Source organism: Oryctolagus cuniculus, chromosome 4 (assembly GCF_051225735.1).
Source record: "Oryctolagus cuniculus isolate XC-2025 breed Fujian yellow rabbit chromosome 4, ASM5122573v1, whole genome shotgun sequence".
In the NCBI taxonomy this organism is placed as follows: domain Eukaryota; kingdom Metazoa; phylum Chordata; class Mammalia; order Lagomorpha; family Leporidae; genus Oryctolagus; species Oryctolagus cuniculus.
Window position 1 is genome coordinate 14,440,056 of NC_142870.1, and position 13,181 is coordinate 14,453,236.

The following is a 13,181-nucleotide window of genomic DNA, read 5'->3' on the forward strand; positions in this document are numbered from 1 at the left end:
CATTCCAATATAGACATACCCACAAAGGAGAATGAACATAAACACAAATATTTTAAACGAAAGACAAAGTTTATTGAAAAAAAAAAAAACATTTTCCATAACAAAACAGTAAAGCTACAAGGAAGAGTGAAGCAATGCAACATAAAGCATAAATTTGTTATGAATCATGAAGTATTATGTGTTACTGGTAGATAAATTTGAAAGTGCTCTAAATTTCATCTGAGGATGAAATGCTGTGGAATAGCATTTTCACCAATGGGAAAATAAATAAATATCTTATAAGGAGTATCTTGGAAGGACAAACAGGAAGTAAAGAAAGAAGAAGTCTATAGATTGAGTGACTATGGAAGCTTCTCAGTAGAATCCATAGGTCCAGTATCTGCAACAGCAACATGGACAGCAACAGCCATACCCGTAATTACCACAGCCATAACCCAGGCCACCATAACCATAGTCGTAACCCAAGCCGCCACCGTAGTTGCTATAATACAACATGGTGTCAGAACAGGGTTCAGACAGGCAGCAGGGAAGTATCCTTGTTAGCTTAAATGTCCTCATCTGCATGGGGCCTTTTATATATTGTGGGAAGAGTGGAGCAAATCACAGACATTGTCCTATAAGTTATGAGAAAAATTTACTGAATCCTTTGTTTACTTAAATAAAGATGTTTCCTTATCATTAAAATTGCTTTTCAGTGGTAATACATGTCCCAAAATTAAGCCACATGATTTAGTAAGACATTTGGTTCTAGTTAGGAAAGCAGTTTCCCCACATGTGACTATTAGAAAATTTGTTATGAACTAATTCTTTTCTCCCAACTCTTGGCTACGACTAGGTCTGCAAGCTTGGAGACTGTGATTCTCAGGGTGACCAGCAAAATAGGGTTTTACATGAAATTCCAGCAATAAAAGATGTGAATGAGATTAACAAGGCTTTAACAGACATTTGAGGTCTTGTGGACACTTGATTCCCGAGACAAAGACAGGGACCTCTTTCTTAAGGTTATTTTTGTTATGTTCTTGCAGTACTTTGTCTAAGTTTTGACTTGTTGGCTTGTTAGTTTCCTAAAAAAGGACCTCAGTATCTCAGAAGATAGAAATTTAGAGCTTACATATGTTAATTTATGAGTAGTAGAAGGGACAAGATAATGGCAGTGGAGACATGTGATCATTTCAATAGGGTAGAGATTCTTTTAGGGTGTTTGTGTGTTTAGCTGCTGTGACTTCTTGGCTATGATGCCAAATCACATGACATCAGTAATGTTTACAATCTCAGACTGTGAATTCTCAAGATTGTATTTTCAGTCTCTTTAATTCCAAACACTCTGATTGTGCTTATGGTACTTTTTATATGTCTCTATAATTTGCTTTTTTCTTGTTTTAATCAGGTTAGTTACCATTAGCTATCTTTTGCTATAAAATAATTGTATACATTACTTTTCTCTAATGATCCATGTGTAATTTTATTTATTTCTCATACATCTGCTTTTCAGATATGTAAATATGTAAATATTTTCTTCCTATAGTTTCTTTTTCACTCTCATTTTTGAAAAAAATATTTAAGTATAAAAATTTCATGTATACTGATTTAGGAACACAGTGATACTTCCAATCGTATCCATCCTCCTGAAAATTTTCCCACACTTTCTCCTCCTTCCTCTACTAATTCCTCACTTAACTTTTGCAATTGATCTACTTTTAGTTTACTTTATACTCATAAGATCAACCCTACACTAAGTAAAGAGTACAATAACTAGTAAGAAAAAGGAAAAAAAAAACACTACTCAGAGCTGTAAACAATCATCCAAGCTCAAAGTATCAATTTCAACGTTATATATTAAATTTTGGATACTCTATTAGTAACCTTTCTTTTGGGGAAGGGTTATTTCACTATCTAAAATGGTTTCTCAATGCATCCAGTTTGGTGAAAAGACAGGATTTCATTCTTTTTTACAGCTGAGTAGTATTCCCTAGTATACATGTATGATAGTTTCTTTATCCAGACATCAGAGATGGACTTCAGGGTTGATTCAATATCTTATCTATTTTTGGAATTGAGCTGCAATCAATATGGGGGTGCACATAACTCCTTCACATGCTGATTTCATTTCTGTTGGGTAAATTCCCAGAAGTGGAATTGCTAGGCCGTATAGTCTATCTATTTTCAGCTTTCTAAGGCATTCCCACCAACAGTGTATTATTGTACCTGTCCCCTGCATCCTTGCCAGCATTTACTATTGTTGATTTCTGTATGACAGATTCTCACTGTGGTGAGGTGAAACTTCATTGTGGTTTTCATTTTCATTTCCCTGATGTCTAGTGATCCTTAGCATATTTTTCATGTGTCTGTTAGCCATTTGAATTTCCTTTCTTGAAAAATGCCTGTCCAATTATTTTGCCCGTTTCTTAACTGGATTGTTTGTTTCATTGTGGAATTTCTTGAGATCTTTATTAATGCTGGATATAACTCTTTATCAGTTTCATAGTTTGCAAAATTTTGTCCCGTTCTATGTTCTATTAGTTTCCTCCTCACTTTGCAGAGTGTTTCTTTTGCAGCACAAAAGCTTCTCAGGTTGATCTAATCCCATTTGTCTATTTTGAATTTGAAGGTCTGTGTTTTTAGAATCCATTCCTTCCTATTTGTGTGACTGTTCTTTCTTGTGCCTAATTCTGTGTCTAAGTCACCAATAGTATGTCATATTTGAGGAGTGAAAGGACATCCTTGTTTTGTTCCAAATCTTAGAGCAAAATCATTTTCAGCTTTTCTCCATTCAGAATGGTGCTGCCTGAGTTTGTTAACTACAGACTTTCTTGCAGTGAGATACATTGATTCTATGCATAATTTGGTCAGAATTTTTATTATGAATGTAGAATGATTTTTGTAGAATGCTTTCTCTGCATCTATTCAGAGAATTCTATGATTTGTGTTATTTTGTTGTGATGTATTAATTGTTTTTGATTTTTGGATATTGTGCCATAAATTGCACCTTGTGAGAAATCTCAATTAATCATAATGTATGATCTTTTTGATTTGTAGGCATATTAGATTTGCTCATATTAGTAGTGGATTTTGGAATCTATGTTCATCAGTGACATTTGTCCATTTTTTTATGGGTCAAACAATCTTATACTAACTTCCTGAATAATATCATTTCTTAAGATTAAATAATTTTTGAAAGTTAGAGTGATAGAGAGAGAGAGAGAGAGACAGAGTCAGAGACAGATACTTTTTTGAAAAAAAATTGCACCATCTGGTACTTCATTTTTTTCTGATATTAATACAGAAAACAGATTCAATGTAATTCATAGATATAATTCTAAGAATATAATTATATTCTGTTCCTCCTTCTCTCTGTCCCTCTGTCTCTCTTTCTTCTATCTTTTTTAGTTTCTGAAATAGCATATTTTTAATTTACATTACAATCAAGGCCTAATACTACACCAAATAAAGACTTCAAGAAGTAAAAATTAGACTCTAGTTCAGTGGGAATATAAGCAAAGGCTACAAACAGTAATCAAATGAAAAGACCATTTTATTCACATACAGTAAATATAAAAGCCAACAAAAATCATTAAAACTATAGTCATATCAGTTTCTTAACTATTGCTTTGACAATGATATAAAACAAAGTTTCACAAGTATTTATTTATTTTTCTGTCATAGCCTCATTTTGTTATCAGGGTAATACTGGCCTTGTAAAATTAATTTGGAATAGTTCTCTCCCTTTCATTTTCATTGAAGAATTTGAGAACAATTTTTATTGGTTTTTTCCTTCCTTCCTTCCTTCCTTCCTTCCTTCCTTCCTTCCTTCCTTCCTTCCTTCCTTCCTTCCTTCCTTCCTTCCTTCCTTCCTTCCTTTCTCTCTTTCTCCCTCTCTTTCTCTCTCTCTTTCTCCCTCTCTTTCTCCCTCTCTTTCTCTCTTTCTTTCTTTCTTTCTTTCTTTCTTTCTTTCTTTCTTTCTTTCTTTCTTTCTTTCTTTCAAATTCATTTGACAGGTAGAGTTACAGATAGTGAAAGAGAGTGAGACAGAGAGAAAGGTCTTCCTTCTATTGGTTAACTACCCAAATGGCTGCCACGGCCAGGGCTAAGTGATCTGAAGCCAGGAGCTTGATGCTTCCTCCTGGTCTCCCATGCTGGTGCAGGGCCCAAGCACTTGAGCCATCCTCCACTGCCTTGCCAGGACACAGTAGAGAGCTGGACTGGAAGAGGAGCAAGAGGGACCAGAACTAGTGCCCATATGGGATGCCGATGCCACAGGCTGAGGATTAACCTACTGTACCACAGAACCAGCCATCGAAATTCAGAAGTAGAAGTAATCTACCCCTAGGCTTCATGTAACCATTTATATATGATATTTATTTATTTTTTACTTTTACACAAGAATACATGACCATCCAATCTTGCTAAATGTGTGAGTGTATTTCTGGGAAGATTCTTGATTTTCCCATATGCTTCTAAGTACACACACCCCAAAATACACACAAAATTACAAAGAAAAAAAATATGCATGCACAGCATTTTGTAATTAAAGATAAAATTTATTAAAATGGAAACCTTTTTACATCAAAGCTGCTCATGCTACAGTGAGTGGAAAAATGCTACAATATCAAATGTGAAGGATTTATGAATCATGAAGCATTACACAAGGCTTTAGAAGATAAAATCTAAGCATGCTGAATTGGAAGTTTTCAATCTCAGTATGAAATAGTCTAGGATAACAGTTTCATTGTTTGGAAAGAGAAATAAATTGCTTATAAGAAGACCTCTGAAAAGATAACTGGGAAGTATATAAAGAAGAGTTCGGCTCAATGAATGGGCCCAAAAGTTTTTAGTAGAATCCTTAGGTCCAATATCTGCAACAGTAAGATGGGTGGCAGAATCCTTATCCATACCTGCCACAGCCACAGTCATAGCCACAGCCACAGTCATAGCCACAGCCAGAGCCTAGGATGCCTTAACCATGGCCTAAATGGCCATCATAGTGCATAGTACCTAGAGTGGAAGGTTCATTTGAGGAACATGGAAACATTCTTCTTATTCATATTTCTTCATCTATGCAGAGCTTCTATTATAGTGTCAAGAATGCGTAAGGCAATCCATAGGTATCACTGGTCCTATAATTTAGAATAACTTCTAACAAAAATTAAGATTCAGCTATTTACTTAGGAAAAGTGAGTGGCTTCATCATTAATATTGTTTTGCTATTTATCAGATACCTCAAAATTAATCTCATGGTTCAGTAAGTCATTTTTGTTCGATTGTAAAATGCAATTACTTGTTACACAAGGAAGTGGAGGTTGACTATCAGATTATTCCTGTCTTCCCACTCCCACACTCGACTACTGCAGCAAGGCCAGGGAGGACGTTTCCTGAATTGGCGTGCAAAATGAGATTTCTCACAACATGAAAGTCTGCCAATGAGAGGCTGGAGAGATGGCCAGTGTATCGGAAGTCAATTGAGGTGCTGCTTGGTCTTCTCATTCACTGGACTATCTGAGGGCACTCATTAATAAGGTTATTTTGCTTTTATGTGAAAATAACTTCCATCAAATCATGTGCTTTTTTTTAAAATATTTTATTTATTTATTTGAGAGGTAGAGTTACAGACAGTGAGAGGGATATACAGAGAGAAAGGTCTTCCTTCCGTTGGTTCACTCCCCAAATGGCTGCACTGGTTGGAGCTGTGTTGATCCAAAGCCAGGAGCCAGGAGCTTCTTCCCAGTTTCCCATGCAGGTGCAGGTGCCCAAGAATCTGGGCCATCTTCTACTGCTTTCCCAGCCACAGCAGAGAGCTGGATTGGAAGAGAACCTGCACCTATATGGGATGCCAGCACTGCAGACAGTGGCTTAGCCCACTACACCACAGTACTGGCCGCTCAAATCATGTGCTTTTTATGATTTTTGTTTCTCTGTTTTTATTGTTGATACTAACCCTTACTTATTAGCTTGAAGTGATATGTACTTGGTAGGACATAAAGCAAATAGTAATTTCTCTGAGTTTTGGTTTGTTGATTTCTTTCTTTTCTGGAAATAATTTTAATTTCTCCAAAGACAGTATAAAAGTTTAATTATGAAGACAAACTTATGAATCATAGAAGGGAAAAGATAACTGGATTGGACAAGAGTCATCACTTTTATTTGTGAAATTCTGAATTTTATATCCAAAGTGTATTTAGCATTTAGAGATGTTGCTACACAATATCCATATCAGTTGTGCTAAATGCTATGATACCAATAATGTTTGTAAGTTTTGGTTTCTGTGCATCCTCAAAATTATCATATTTTTCAAAAGATTTATTTTATTTATTTGAAAAAGAGAGAGAGTGAGGAAGAAACACACACACACACACACACACACACACACAGAATCTCCCTTCCACTGATTCACTCCCCAAATTGCTGCAAAGGCTCGGAATGGGCCAGGATGATGCCAGGAGCCAGGAGCTACATCCTGGTCTCCCACATGGGCTCAGGTACTCAAGCACCTGGACCATCTTCTGCTGCTTTCAGAGGCCTGTTATCAGGGAGCTGGATTGGAAATAGAGTATCTGGGACTCGAACCAGCGCCCATATGAGATGCTGGCTTTGCAGACTGTGGCTTTACCCGTTACACCACAATGCCACCCTCTATCAGATATTTTCAGTTTCTTTATTGTTCAGCTTTTCTTATGGGTGTCAGTGTCATTTTATTCTGGTCATAATTTGCATTTTGTATTCTAATGATTTTGATTTCCTTTTGTTACGTTTTGCTGTGAAACATCTGTACACATTTCTTGCCATTTTATATTGTGCTCTTCTGTACTTTTAAGTATTTTTATTTATTTTTGATGCAAACATTTTAAGATATATGGATTGCAAATGCCTCCTCTTGGGAGTGGTTTTTCATTTTATAAATGTAGAAATTCTTAATTTTTTTTTGATAGGCAGAGTGGACAGTGAGAGAGAGAGACAGAGAGAAAGGTCTTCCTTTGCTGTTGGTTCACCCTCCAATGGCCACCGCGGCCGGCGCGCTGCAGCCGGCGCACCTCACTGATCCGATGGCAGGAGCCAGGTGCTTCTCCTGGTCTCCCATGGGGTGCAGGGCCCAAGGACTTGGGCCATCTTCCACTACACTCCCTGGCCACTGCAGAGAGCTGTCCTGGAAGAGGGGCAACCGGGAAAGAATCCGGCACCCCGACTGGGACTAGAACCTGGTGTGCCGGCGCCGCTCGGCGGAGGATTAGCCTAGTGAGCCACGGCGCCGGCCGAAATTCTTAATTTTTAAGAAGTCAAATTTATCACTCTTTTATGATCAGTGTTCTTCATATGCTGTTTGAGGAAATTATCATCTGCTTCAAAGTAAGAAAGTTATTATTATACATTAGTGCAAGGTGTGCAACAATAATTATTTTTGTACACAGTTATCAAATTAACCATCCCCTACTTCTTGTTGGGTAATACCTTTTATTTGCTGTATTGAGCAGTGGTGTCTTTATAGTATAGGTCTGGTTATTTAATGTGTTTCAGTGTTTATAGAATCTGTTTATAGAATCTGTTTCTTATTCTTAAACCAGTACCAACAGTCTTTTTCATCTGCATGATTATATCATTTCTTAATATTGGCCATTCTTCTTGCTAAGTTATTTGAAAAGTGTTTCCTCCAACACAATTCTATTTTCCCATAATTCCTTATATGAATGGGAGGGGAAAGAAGGTTTGGAATAAGTAGGTAGAGAATTATAAGTTCTAAGGAGATGTTGGAACCACCAATACCACAAGAATCAATAATGTAGAAAGAAACCCTGATGTAGATTTGTGGAGATGCCGAACAAGGTTCCTTCCTGGAGGACTTTCTGCACAAGATTGACACCGAAGCCTTCAGAGGCAGCTAGTAGAAGACATGGCTGATTCTTCCTCACCCTTTACCTTGAACTATGGATGGAGGAGCAATCACAAGAATGTGAGGTGCAAGGAACAAATTTCACTCATACCTGGAAGCCAGGAATCTGCCAAAGGTGTGTATATATATGGAAATGGTGTTTTGTAGACAAAACATCATAAACATTTTATTACATAAAGTATAAAGACAATAGTGTAGCCTGATAAAATAGAGTTGATAGGAGAGGCTCAATCCCATGACAGCAGTTTATACGAGCAATTGAGTTGGAACTGGTGACCAGATACTTGCCTTTATCCTCACTGTAAATGTATTTAGAATAATTTATGAAGTCACAGAAAGTGTAAAACCAGTAAAAGTAAAATTAATTTCTAGGTCCTCCTTCTACAGATTTCCCAGTAGCTGACATTTCAGTACATGCATGTTTTACACTTGACTATTTATCGCATCTCTTTGTCACTCTTTTTACTCTCCATGTACCATTCTACCATCTAACATACCTCCATTGAGCATAGTCCTCTAAGTGCCACTGTTTTGGGTACTGTAAAGGTATCCCCTTGATATCCCAGTTCAAAGATTTGGATTCTAATGTAATTCATGGAGGTCCCCTTTTCTCTGACAGTTGCCCAAGGCTTGAAGCAGATAGTTTCCAACAGTAGCAGAAGACATAAGACCATTCTTAATCTTCATTTCCTTTCAGTTGAGAAGAGAGGTGGTTTAAGCAGATGGGGAGATATTTGTACCCATGCAAAGGAAATTGTCAGTTACAGAAGCCTCTGCTGAAGATTTATTTTACGGTCAAGGGTATCATTTTCTGTTATTAACTGCTTAATGTGGTGTCAGGGGGAGGCACCAGGATGTGAAGCTATTGAAAATGAAGAGCTCAATCAGTCCAGATGAATGAGGCAGAGCTGTTATGAGCTTCCCTCGTGTAAACTGTTTACTCTACTGAAGGGATATTAATATTTTAGATGTACTTTTATTCATTAAATTAGAATTTAACTGAAAGTGATTGACCTAAGACAGGGAACTTTAAAAATCACATTTCCTCACTTTCCTTAGAGCAATGGAAAGGTGGAATGAAGGACAGAAGCCATCTGAGTCTTGCAATTTACACAGCTGCTGAATGGCATTTCCCTCTCACCTGACAAGCAATGCTAGTTCACACAGTGTTGCCATCTGACCATCCAGACTCTACCTGTGTGGATGTACTTGTGGAATGATCCCTGTTTTTATCTTAAGTCTAAAGATAGAATATAAGTTCCTTGACATACACGTATACATGGCAGAAAAAGAAATGCAAATGCAACACATTCTGCAGTAAAAGTTTATTGAAAAAATAACATTTTTTTACAATGAATGACAAATGGTAAAACATCAAATGTGTTAGGAATTGTTTGGCATATCATGCAACTTCGTTCAGACATGTTGTGAAATTTTGAATATTAAGTATTTAATCTGAAGATGAAATAAACTAGGATAAAATTTTCAGAGTTAGGAAAGGTAATAAATTATTTGAAAGGAGAAAAATGGAAAGATAGGAGAGAGAGTTTTACTGAATGAGAGCTCAGTAAGTTTCTCAGTAGAATCTCTAAGTCCAGTATCTGCAACAGCAAGATGGGTGGCAGCAGCCATAACCATATCCAACGTAACGACAGCCACCATAGCCACAGCTATAGCCATAGCCTAGGCCTCCATACTAGTTGCCATAGTAGTTGCCACAGCAGCGCATGGTATCAGGAGAATAAAGTTCAGTTGAGCAGTAGGGAAATAAGCATCTTAGTTCAAATGTCATGTATCTGCCTTTTATACAGAGTGATGTGGGTGGAGCCAACCACAGACATAATTTAGAATAACCTCCAGGAGGAAAAAAAAATACAAAGCTTCTTATTTAGGTAAAGGGAGTGTCTCATGATTAAGACTGAGAGATGGGAGGAGCAAGGGAGTGGGGTGGGAAGTATCCTTGAATCCCTTTAATAAATAAAGTAAAATAATAGTTCCTTATTGTGTTACTTGTCCTTAAATTAAATTCTTATAATTGGTTTTCATTTTAATTTGGAAAGCAGTCACTTTATATGTCAATAATTTAAAGTTTATCCTTATTTCTCCACTCCTGAATAATGCCATATCTGCAAGTCCACAGACTGTGTTTCCTCAGATTTTGCATGACATTCCACCAAAGAGAGATTAGAATTAGATTTCCAAGGTGTTACAAGTCATTGTTGGTTTCTGTTGAGTCATGATTCACAAAGTGAGGAACTTTTTAATAAGCTTACATGTGGTTTTGTGAGTGTATGGAAGGGAACAGATAACTGGATTGCCAAATATCATTTCTGTAGGGTGGGATTGTGAGTTTCAGGTTTAAGTATATTTAGCATTTTTAGGTGCTGCCAAAGAATTTCCATAGTCATGCCAAATGATACAACACTGGAAATATTTGTAAGTTCCAATTTCTGTGCATTCTAAAAATCACTTGGGATTTTAAGCATTTTAAAATTTAACTATTCTGATGGTTATATGATACCATTTCTTTGTGGTTACTATTTGTGTTTCTTTATCTAACAATGTTGGTCATCATTTACTATTGTTTGATAAAAAATGCTTGTGTAAGATTTGTCCATTTTTGTGTTTTGATTCTTTCTGTAGTGACTTATAGGTGTTTTATCTATTTTTTGACACAAGCTATTTTATACATATATTAAATATCTTATTCTTGTCAGTGGCTTTTTCAGTGTCTTGTAAAAGGGATATTTGAAAAGTGATATGTTACAGAAGAGAATTGAGTTCTGCTGTTCTATTTCACAGTAGAGTGATTATAGAAAATGATAGTATATTGCATAGTTCAAAAAAGCTAGAAGAAAGGATTCTGAATGTTTTTAATGAAAAATAAATTATAAACATTTGAGGTAATAGATACTCTTAATGAACAAATCTCTCTCTCTGTATATATATAAAACTAAATGTACATTTATACATATACATAGTATACTACCCCATAAATATATACATTTTTGCTTTAATTTTTAAAAATTCAAAAAATTGAAAGTCTTAATTTTGAATAAGTCTAGTTTATCAGCCCATTCTTTACCACTAGCACTATTTGTACTTTTTTCAGAATGATCTCCGATTATAGATTAATGAAGACATTTTTGCTTTTTACCATAGTCCAAGTTTCAAGTGAACATTCATTTTCTTCTATGTGTTTATCCAATTAATCTAATATTATTTATTGGTAAGTCAATGTTATCACCTTCTGCATTGTAATGGCAACTTAGTGTTATAAATTTGCTTAACCTACGTGAGTGTGTTTGAGTCTGATTACAAAAATCTCTTCATTATTCTATGTGCCTTTTTCAAATAAAACATTTTATAGCTATTCACTGTTTACCATGGAGCCAGGTGCAGGGAGTAACATAGGTTGGTGATAAAAAGAAAGGGGGAAAATGAGAATTTTAATAGAGTGAAGACAACTTATGTATGGTTATGTACAGAGCATCATAAATCTGTTTCATGTGATATATATATATATCAGCATATTGATATTATATTTTAGTTTGTTTTAAAAGATCATTTAATTCATTAATTAGATTTAACTGAAGGAGGTTTGACCAAATAAGGAGATCTACATAAATCACATGCCTTCACATTTCTTACAGCAGTGGAAAATCATGTGTATGAGACAGAAGATTCCTGAAACTCATATTTCACGCAGATGTTAGAGTCTCCCTTGCACCTTACAATCAATACTATTTCACACAGAAGTATACTATTTTACATCTAACCATCCAAGCTCTCTAGGTTGTGGATGTATTTCTATAAAGAACCCTTTATTTTCCATGTGACCATAATTGAAATATACATACTATAACATACATGATGGAGGAAAGTGAATGTAAATGCAGTGGAAGACAAAGTTTATTAAAGAAGAAATGTATAGATTTTGCAAATTGCAGCTATTGAGATACAATAAATGGCAAAATAATAAAAAATCAAGTGTAAAGACTTTTATGAATCACAAAGTATTACATGTGGCTTTACTCAATAAAGTGAAAACATACTCAACCTGAAGTATCCAATCTGATGATTAAATGCTGTAGGATATCATTTTAAGTGTTGGGAAAGAGAAATTAAATACTTATTAAATAAACTTTGGGTGAATAGTTGGGAAGGATAGGAGGAAGAGTTCTTTTGACTGACTGGCTTCCATAGCTTTTCAGTAGAATCCATAGGTCCTATATCTGCAACAGCAATATGGTTGGCCCCAGCCATATCTACACCCAGCCCAGCAATAGCCGCAGCCATAACCCAGGCCACCATAGCCACAGCCAAGGCAACCACAGTAGTTGTTATAGTAGTACATGGCATCAGGAATGGAAGCTTCACTTGAGGAGTGGAGAATTGTTATTCTTCATTTAAATATCATCACAGAATTGGGGCCTTTTATACTATGTTAGCAGTGGATGGGGCAAACCACAGGCATTGCTGGCCCATGAATTTAGAATAACATCCATGAGAAAAATGTATTGAATCTTTTGTTTACTTGGGTAAAGAGGATTCTTCATAATTAGGTTTTGTTATTGTATTAAATGTCTCAAAATCAAGCCACATGATTCAAATAAGACATTATTGCTCTTTTTGGCAGGCAGTCACTTTACATGTGAATATTTTAAGGTCAATCGTCAGTTTATCCTTTTCTCCCCTCCTTCCAAGTACCAACCAGGTCTGCAAACCCACAGACAGCATTTCCTTAGGGGACCCTCAAAAATATTTTGCATGAAATTCCACCTATGAGAACCTAGAGATTTATTTTTTAATGGGAGATAATAAATTTATTATTTTTTAAATTTTTTTGTATTTTTTCAATTTTTATTTAATAAATATAAATATCTAAAGTACAACTTTTAGATTATAGCAGCTTTTCCCCTATAACCTCACTTCCACTCGCAACCGTTCCATCTCCCACTCCCTCTTCCATTCCATTCTTCATCAAGATTCATTTTCAATTATCTTTATATACAGAAGATCAACTTATATATACTAAGTAAAGATTTCTACAGTTTGCACCCACACAGAAACACAAAGATAGACTACTGCTTGAGTAATAGTTTTACCATTATTTTGCATAGTACAACACATTAAGGACAGAGATCCTACATGGGGAGTAAGTGCACAGTGACTCCCGTTGTTGATTTAACAATTGACACTCTTATTTATGAGGTCAATAATCACACGAGGCTCTTGTCATGAGTTGCCAAGGCTATGGAAACCTCTTGAGTTCACAAACTCTGTTCTTATTTAGACAAGG

At 35.8% G+C, this 13,181-nt stretch overlaps 1 pseudogene; it reads right to left on the bottom strand.

Moving 5' to 3' along the window:
- Nucleotides 1-9,467: 9,467 nt before the first annotated feature.
- On the bottom strand, nucleotides 9,468-9,608 carry LOC149126914 (keratin-associated protein 19-7-like; annotated as a pseudogene).
- Nucleotides 9,609-13,181: the final 3,573 nt, after the last annotated feature.